Source organism: Phalangium opilio, unplaced genomic scaffold (assembly GCF_054372755.1).
Source record: "Phalangium opilio isolate 3A_F unplaced genomic scaffold, DU_Popi_V2 ptg000094l_1, whole genome shotgun sequence".
Taxonomy (NCBI): domain Eukaryota; kingdom Metazoa; phylum Arthropoda; class Arachnida; order Opiliones; family Phalangiidae; genus Phalangium; species Phalangium opilio.
The window spans coordinates 3,772,647-3,781,293 of record NW_028324199.1 but is presented as its reverse complement, the minus strand read 5'-3'; the positions used below and the strand labels follow the sequence as shown (position 1 = coordinate 3,781,293).

Sequence of the window (8,647 nt, the reverse complement as noted above, 5' to 3'; positions counted from 1 at the left end):
TTTCCCTATAATTTGGATCTTGGCGTTCAGTAGCCTTACTTAACTGATTTTTTACACGATCGCTTGCTTTATACGATTCATCAACCCTTTTTAATTTCTTGGTAAATATTCCACCCTGATTTTCAATTTCAAAATTTGACTCATTCTCTCGCTTTTTCCCCTTTGCTAGCGACTCCCTCTTACTGCATTCTTCATTTTGTCTCAAGATTCTTAATCTTTCTAAGGGATAGACATTACCATGGGACGTACAAGGTTCTTGTTCATCGCCTTCGATTATTTCAGTAATATTAGCATTATCATTTTGTACATTATAGGGTTCCTCATTAATAGATATGGCTACGCTTAAAGTACTTTCAATAGAGCTTTTATTTAATGCATCATCTTTCGCAGAATCATGGCCAACTGGCCTCGCGGTAGGACCAACATTGGGTGTACTAGAACCTGTTCCCGAAACAGCCTTTTTTTCAGCTGCTAACACTCTTCTCCTTTCATTTTCTCGTTTCCTAAATTCAGGATCTGACCTTTTTGCCCTCATCCTTTCCCTTGCTTTACGTTTCCTCATTTCCTATTTACTTAAATTATTATCTTCCTCCATTTAATGATTAATCAGTTAAATACTCACAAAGATTGGCCAAATCAATCTCCTTCAGTAATACGTAACGCTTAAATATATTATTTGCTGAACAAAATTAATCGAGCAAATTTAACGCTTAACTTCTGCCTTTGAAATTCTATCAAAGAGTTATTCAACTGTTTAAAAAACGGTTTTTTTCGCAAATAGGGCGCTATCATATCAACCGCAATTCCGTCATATTTAAAAATATACATTGCCAACACTTTTTTAGACAGAATAGTGGAAGTTTTAGTCTCATTTAAAACATGTAAAACAATTATCTCATCTAGAAATAGCTTACGCATGTCTTTTTACCAATACCTAGCCGTTTGGATTTTTCTAAAGCAATCTTAGCACCAAAATATTTTTTGATACAAAATAAATGTTCTATATTCTTAATTTTTAAAAATCTGTTTTTAAGCGTTTATAATGATTACTCTCTAAACCTACACTAATCTTACACAAACAAGGAGTATAAATCCACTAGTGGAAGCGGTGTTTTTATTGAAAATATATATTTTTAAGCGTTTATCATGATTACGCTTTACAGCTACACTAATCTAACACAAACAAGGAGTACTATAAACCCACTACTGGAAGCGGTATTTTTATTCAAACGTAAAACAATTTCGTTTAAGTTTATCATCTCTAGACATCGATAAAAATGTCTCTATCACTCCTAGGTAACTGTATGCCGAGGATTTTACGGCATTGTAACTCAAATTCATCTGATTATATTTTAAACAAGGTTAAATCTAACTGGGAGTAAGATGAAAGGAGTAGAAGCTTATCAGTCTATTTTATCTTAACATTTCGTTAAATCATAAGTTTATAACGAAAAAACGCGGAAGGGGAAAACGAGCAGACAACAACGATTTTTGGGGGTAGAAGGTTAAGAGCGCCATCTGTCGTCCGTGCCAAAGTTGAACTTCCTCTCGAAACGCAATGAGAAAGTGGATAAAATAATGCCATCAGCTATTTAACTGCGTCGATATATTTAACGACTTGACCCATGGCTTCTATGAATCCTATTTATTCTTGGATGCAAGGAAACTTGGTAGACGTAACAGTCTGTACCAAGTACCCAAGCATCCTTCAATTAAAGGCTGGGCACATTGTGGTACGCATGGTACAACTAAAATATAGGATGTGTATTTATCTTTCGACTCACTCCAAGCCGTTACAGAGGATTTGAAACACTATCGTAATTCATAGTGTCTCGAATCTCTACGTTCCTGTCCATTATGAACAGTGCTGAGAGAATGATACATCAGAAAGAGCCATTCAAATCGAATTGCCGAAAATATTATCCATATTTTCATTTAAATTTAACAGAGAAAATAAATTTTTATGGTTCTGATAGGAGCTTCCCATTTTGGTTGTTGTTTTCAAAAATATATCGCAATGCACGGGCCTTGATAGAATAGGAGGCAATGAAGGATATATATCTCAATGCACGGGCCTTGATAGATATATAGAGGCAATGAAGGAAATATATCACAACGCACGGGCCTTGTTGGATATAGAAGGCAATGAAGGAAATATATCACAATGCATGGGCCTTGATAGATACTGGAGGCAATGTAGGAAATATAACGCAATGCACGGGCCTAAATAGATAGGAGGCAATGTAGGAAATATAACGCAATGCACGGGCCTTGATAGATATAGGAGGCAATGATTTATCGACTTCGGTACTTGAGAGGTTTACCTTTAATATTTAAATAAATATAATTATTTTTAATTATTTTAATCGCCAGTAAATAACTTTAAAAATAGTTAAATCGTTTAAAATAAAGTTGTTCATATTATCTTTCGAAACTTTGCTAATATTGACGTTTAAAGCGAAGGGTACCCCTCTTGCCCGCTTTCTTCAAATTTTGGGGTATATATACGATTCATTTCCATTATAATAATAGATAAAAACGCATTCGCGTGAACTGATGGTGGAAGCCCTGCCATTGGGAGGCTAGACGTTTCTCGTAACCCTAGCCGCTCGCCGCGTACATCTTAAGCCTAACGACGATGATGGAGTAGAAGCCGATGTTACAGATTGGTGTCTATGTGGTATAGACGAAAGACCAGTAGATGGTGGTGTTTGAAGCCAATGTTGCAGATTGGTGTCTATGTGGTATAGACGAAAGTCCAGTAGATGGTGGTGTTACAAGCCAATGTTGCAGACTGGTGTCCATGTGGTATAGACGAAAGTCGAAGAACAGAAGATGGTGGTGCTTGGAAGCCAGCATGTACAAACTAATGTCCATGTGGAGTGGACGAAAACCAAAACTGGTGGTGTGGGAACTCAAGTAGAATAGCCAGCGGAGACAAACACAAATTTCCGTGAACTGTCAATGCAGTACGGAAATTGGGAACACGTTTGCTCCGATACGCAAACTGCGAACGCGGTCACGTGGGGTGTGACAGACAGACACACACAGACAGACACACCCACACGTCCAGTGTAATACCTCTCCGTGACATACGTCACTCGGAGAGGTAAAAACGATCTACTACTGATAAAAATTCTCGACAACGTAATGAACGAGTGGAATCGTCATGACAAAGAAGCTGGAAATGAAACCTTACTACACCCGACATGACGAACTATCGACTATGCAAGGCGTCGTAATGATTTATTATTATTTTTATTGGGGGAAGAGAGGGGCTCACGTCCTAGCGCCGATGCCAGAGACATATTGTGCACCGTCATATTCAGGCTTTGAAGAGACCCGTGGCCGCGGCGTAACGTAGAATTCGTTCCACCGTCATAGAAGAGACCCGCGAGGGCTGCACAGTATGTGAATCAAAGTGATCTAGTCTGAGTGAGGCGAAGTAATCGCACTCGCCCAGTATGTGAGAGGGAGTTTCTTCCTTCTCCCGGCACGACTGGCAGAGACGGTCGTCAGCAAGGCCCATCAGATGGAGGTGTCTATTTAGCCGACAGTGTCCGGTCAAAAGACCGTAGCCAGCCTAATATCCCATCTGCTGAGCGAAATTAGGTCTCTAGCACGAGACCTGCAGAGACCATTGACAAACTGTTTTGTCTGTCTCTGGCCCTCCATGTTATGCCAGAGCTGATTTTGAATGACAGTCAACCTGTCATGCAGGCTTCGTCTAGCGTACCCGTAGGGGATGGGAACGACCGGCGCCGGTCCCAAGAACATAGCTTCCGCCCCCCGTTTAGCAAACCTATCGGTTTTCTCATTGCCATGATGTCCGCTATGCTCCGGTACCCAGTACAACTGGATTCTGTTGCGGGACGCCAGTCGCGCAAGCAGATAAAGGCAGCTGCGCACCAGATGACAAGTGATCTGACACTGGTTCAGCGCTTTCAGGGCGGCCTGACTGTCAGAGTAAATTCTGACAGTCCGTCCGGTATACCCTTTTTTGATGCATTAGTCCGCGCAATAACAGATCGCGGCAATTTCCGCCTGGAACACACTTGCGTAGGCGCCGAGACTCTGAAAAACCGAGCTTTGTGGTTTGGCAGTTGTAGCTGGCACCAACGCCAGAATCAGTCTTGGAACCATTGGTGAACCAAATAGTTTCATTCCCAGTACCAAGAGGCAGCGGGTTATTCCACTCAGCCTAACTGGGAAAGTGGATGTAAAATAAAAACTGCTAACGGTTTTGTCAGAGCACATCGTCAACGATGGCTCAACTGCAGCATACTCCCGGAAGAGCTTAGTATGGCTGTGATCCCAAAGTCTGGGTACCCAGCAGCCATTTTTGTAGAGCCTGTAGGCCCCATGGCAGCCTTCTCCTCAACGAAGTGATGAAGAGGAAGCATGTCAAAGAGTATCTCCAGGGAAGCAGTCGGGGTCGATCTCATGGCCCCGGTGATACCAATGCAGGCCAGCCTTTGAAGCTTGCGCAGTTCAGCCTGCACCGTTTTAAGCCGAACCCTCGTCCACCAGACAAGAGCCCCGTAGGATACTATGGGTCTAATGATCCCAGTGTAAAGCCAGTGTACGGCCTTGGGGTTGAGGCCCCAAGTCTTGCCGACAGAGCTCCTGGTTCTCCAGAAAACCATTTTGCCCTTCTTGATGCACCGATCAAGGTGCGGCTTCCATGCAAGTCTGCAATCGAAAGTCACCCCCAGGTATTTCACTTCGGAGGACTTAGTCAGGACCTGACCAAAAAAGGAGATATCATTGAACATTTCCTTAGTATTCTTCCACGTATAGGGAACAAGAGCAGTCTATCCAGGATTATCAGTGAGGTTAACCACCCGGAACCACTGCTCTAAGTTAGAAAGAGCAGAGCTCATAAGCGTGGCGACAGTAGCCGGGAATTTCCCGGTAATTACTATCGCCACATCGTCCGCATACCCGAAGCACCGGTAGCTCCCTACACCCTCGAGCAACCCCAATAGCTCGACCACTACCAGGCTCCACAACAGGGGGAAGAGAACTCCACCCTGAGGGCAGCCCATGTTGGTGGTCACCCTCAGAGTGTCCCCATGAAGGGACGCCATGACCTCGCGGTCGTTAAGCATGGACTTAATGCAACGGCCAAGAATGTCGCTGATTCCAAATCTCATAACAGTTTCAGTAATAACCGAGCTGGAGACCTTATCAAAGGCCCCCTCAATATCGAGGAAAACGGCCCAACGAAGTCTAGGAATCGTAACAACCTGCCTGGCTACAAGCCAGTCCTCCCTCTTCGCCCTGTGCGGAACAGGGAAGAGAGAGTCAAGTCTCGTTGGTTTTACTATAGTTGACAGGGTATTATTAGCATTAACCTTCGCACCACCTTAGTTTTCTTAGGAAGTATAAATAGGACCTATCCCTATTGAGACTATCCGCACTCTTCAACTAAAACTACGCTGGTACTTTCCAAAATGAGTAAAACAGTTGTGGTGGAATTCGACTGGCTTTTGGGAAAAACCAAAGAAAATAAACGTCCGACATTTATACCGAAAGAATTATCCATCTCTACCGTAGAATCAAAACCCTCAGTCATTCTCTAGGGCTCGGACTCCGTTATACATTATCTGAAATGAGAGATATTGAGAATTATATATTATTAATATATATAGCGGAATGAATAATAATAATGACTACGTTATTTACAAACAATTACATATGTATATAGAAGTGTGGATATTCAATTGACATTGTTTGTATACAACATTAGCGCTAGATATTTATATTCGCGTATAATATTGGCAACTGAAAATTATAACATATTTGTTCATATAGGCTCTTTTCCATAACCGTTCATACGAGCTTTATTTCTGAAAGTAATCTCTCACAGACAATGTATAGCAACGTTACCGTTACTAACGTATATCAATGAGAGGTTTAAATTTAATTCCGTGCCTATATTGGATCTGGCTTTGTTTAATATTTAAAAATATGCTTCAAAATGACATTAGTCGTTACAGCTGTTTTCGACGAAACTCGTGTTTCACTAGGAAACAGTTATCATTTTACGACATTCATTACTCTTAGCTTGATTCCAGCGGCCGTATTCTGCAGAAAAGTTAAGCTCCTCCTTCTGCCCTTGGCTCGCTGGTTGGACCGTCAACCATTGCCCTTGGCCTTTTAATTGGCTACGTCTACCGATGACGTTACATGCCTTGGCTCAGTGATTGGTGCAAATTCCGCGCAGACTCAGATGTAAACTATCAAATTATACACCAAATTCAAAATGTTTTTTCATAAACTGAAAAATGAGTTACCGGTTAAACACCGGTTTTAATGGTTGCTTCGGTAACGCTATGTGCTGAACGCACTTACAGCAGACGACATTTCAACACTTTTTATCAACCTCCCGACGTTGATCAACGTGTCGAGTAAAGTGGTGAGTGTAATTTATGAAGGATTAATTAATTTATGAAGTATTCAACTAAATTCTTTAATTTTCCCCCTTAAAATCCGATTTAAATGAAAACACAACATTTAATTTATTTCTTTTATGATTTATTACTTGTTCAGATTGTGTGGCAACTGTGGATCGCAGTATAGAAATTAGAAGTCACTGCAGTAAAAAAGTGAGAGGGCTGATCGCCTGTGGTAACTGAATGGTTAAAGCCTTATTTGAGCATTTAGCATGACCAAAATAGCAAAAGAAATTCCATGATTTGTTCATGCTCTTGTGGCATTAACAATTTCGCACTTATCATATTCTCATGGAATGGTGTGTTGATGAGCAAGATACACCCTTACCCTTTAATCAATATTTATCCTTTCCTCTCTAAGACGAGGTATATCTTCCAACTGCTGACGAACAAGCTTATCCAGAGACTGAGTGTCAAGCCATTTGCGCCTCGCAACTAACACTGGAAGTCGCGGATCACCCGCTTAGCGCTTTACAACCGCAAATCGACATAACTTATAAGACATAACCAGTAACCATATTTGCACCCTCCCAATGAACAGTTACTTGAAAAGTAAGCATTTCAGTATGCAGCAATTGGTATAATCACCTCTTTGTTTCTCTTAATATGAATATGGTAAATCTGAAATAGGTCTAATGAATGACAATATAATAGTTAAGTTATATTTGAAATAGGTATGTGGTCATGAAGACTTCGGAGGATGTAAATTGCAATCATGCAACAGAAAAGAGCAATGAACTCTTGACAGTCAGAAATATGTAAAGTTTAATACACGTGGAAAATAAATTGCTGAATTTTTGGGTTTGAGAACGTATTGGGATTGATTGGGTGCTGGCATGCTGGTTATAAATAATGTCATGTGAATAGATTAAAAACATGCCATTAGCGGTTTTTAAGCATTAAAGGCGGTAACAGACTTTTTCTTCTTTTTTAAACCCCTCCCCGGCTCCACTTAGCTCTATGAGGATGACAAGCACTATCCACACAGGCTCACAACCCCTTTTGATAACAGTCAATGATAACAAAAATCCAAATAATTTAAGAAATGCTATGAAGTCTATCTAATAAAGTATTCAATGCATGCATATAACCCATGCAATAAATTTAATTGGCTTATTAAATGAAGCGTCTACAAAATTACAATATAAGTTAACCACTGCCTTCTCTAATACTAGGCCTTGCGATAGGAATAAAAGGGGGGTGGCAGTTAGGATTTCACAAATGGCACTAGATGTCGCTTTTCTGAGGTTTTAAACTGGCGGCAAATTCAAAACTATGGGAAATTGTTAGCAACGACGAAGTGTAATCTGCTAAGTTCGTCTCGAAAAAGAAAGCAAAAAACCGGTCAATAAACCGGTTCATGATGCTGAATGGTTTCCAAGTTCGAAAAATACTAGTTTAAAATTTGTGTATGTTTTGACACGTGTCAATGGCGTCTGCGTGGAAATTTCAACCCATCACAGCCCTTAAGTTTTTCCCAAAAACTGCCACTGACAATACCTTAAGTTTGATTTGGATTGCCCAATGAGCGAGCTTAGGACCGGTAGGAGGAGATTTCTTTGGCAGCTGAATTCGGACACAGACATTATCTACAACATTTTAAATATCCACTTCTCTAGTTTAGCAGACGATGTGCCCTGGTCAATGGTCATGGACCAGGTTATTTAGTCCAGTTTAAAAAATCCTTATTTCCCTTCCTGGTCCGCCATAAGCGAAAGACGTGACGTCATGCGAGACTGCGCAGTACGAATTTACTTTCGTCATCGCGAAAATTCGCCTCAGAAAAGAGCCATCTAACGGTTACTAAGCGCAAATTCAAAATGTCACATAAAAAATGCTTCTGTTGTACATTTCAAGGCCTAGTATTACAGAAGGCAGTGAGTTAACAGTAAACTAACACGTATGCGAGAAATAAATCATAAAATACAAGCAAATAGCGCATGTAATAAATTAAATGGATTAAACGCGAAAAAAATAACTATTTATAATGAGAGAATGAAAAAAAGTACGTGTCAAATTGGATATAAAAGAAACTGTGGTGAAAATGAATTAATAGAATATCTACAATGAGTACTATAAAATCACAAAGGAGAATACAATAATCAGAGAGAGTTCATGCCGTCATGAAGAAAGTGCATGCCAAATTGAGCATTGAAAATAATCGAAATACAGGGAGACGTTATTCAAAC

At 40.5% G+C, this 8,647-nt stretch overlaps 1 long non-coding RNA gene across 3 annotated transcripts; it reads left to right on the top strand.

Annotated features, from left to right (window-relative positions):
- Window positions 1-6,085: 6,085 nt before the first annotated feature.
- On the top strand, window positions 6,086-8,319 carry LOC149639809 (uncharacterized). 3 transcript variants are annotated; one of them, XR_016372328.1, is made up of 5 exons: window positions 6,086-6,421; window positions 6,556-6,757; window positions 6,820-7,010; window positions 7,133-7,216; window positions 7,415-8,319. It is a non-coding gene; the product is annotated as an uncharacterized LOC149639809 (long non-coding RNA). The 3 variants fall into 3 exon arrangements; XR_016372326.1 differs by having other exon boundaries at window positions 7,133-8,319; XR_016372327.1 differs by having other exon boundaries at window positions 6,820-7,073; window positions 7,133-8,319.
- Window positions 8,320-8,647: the final 328 nt, after the last annotated feature.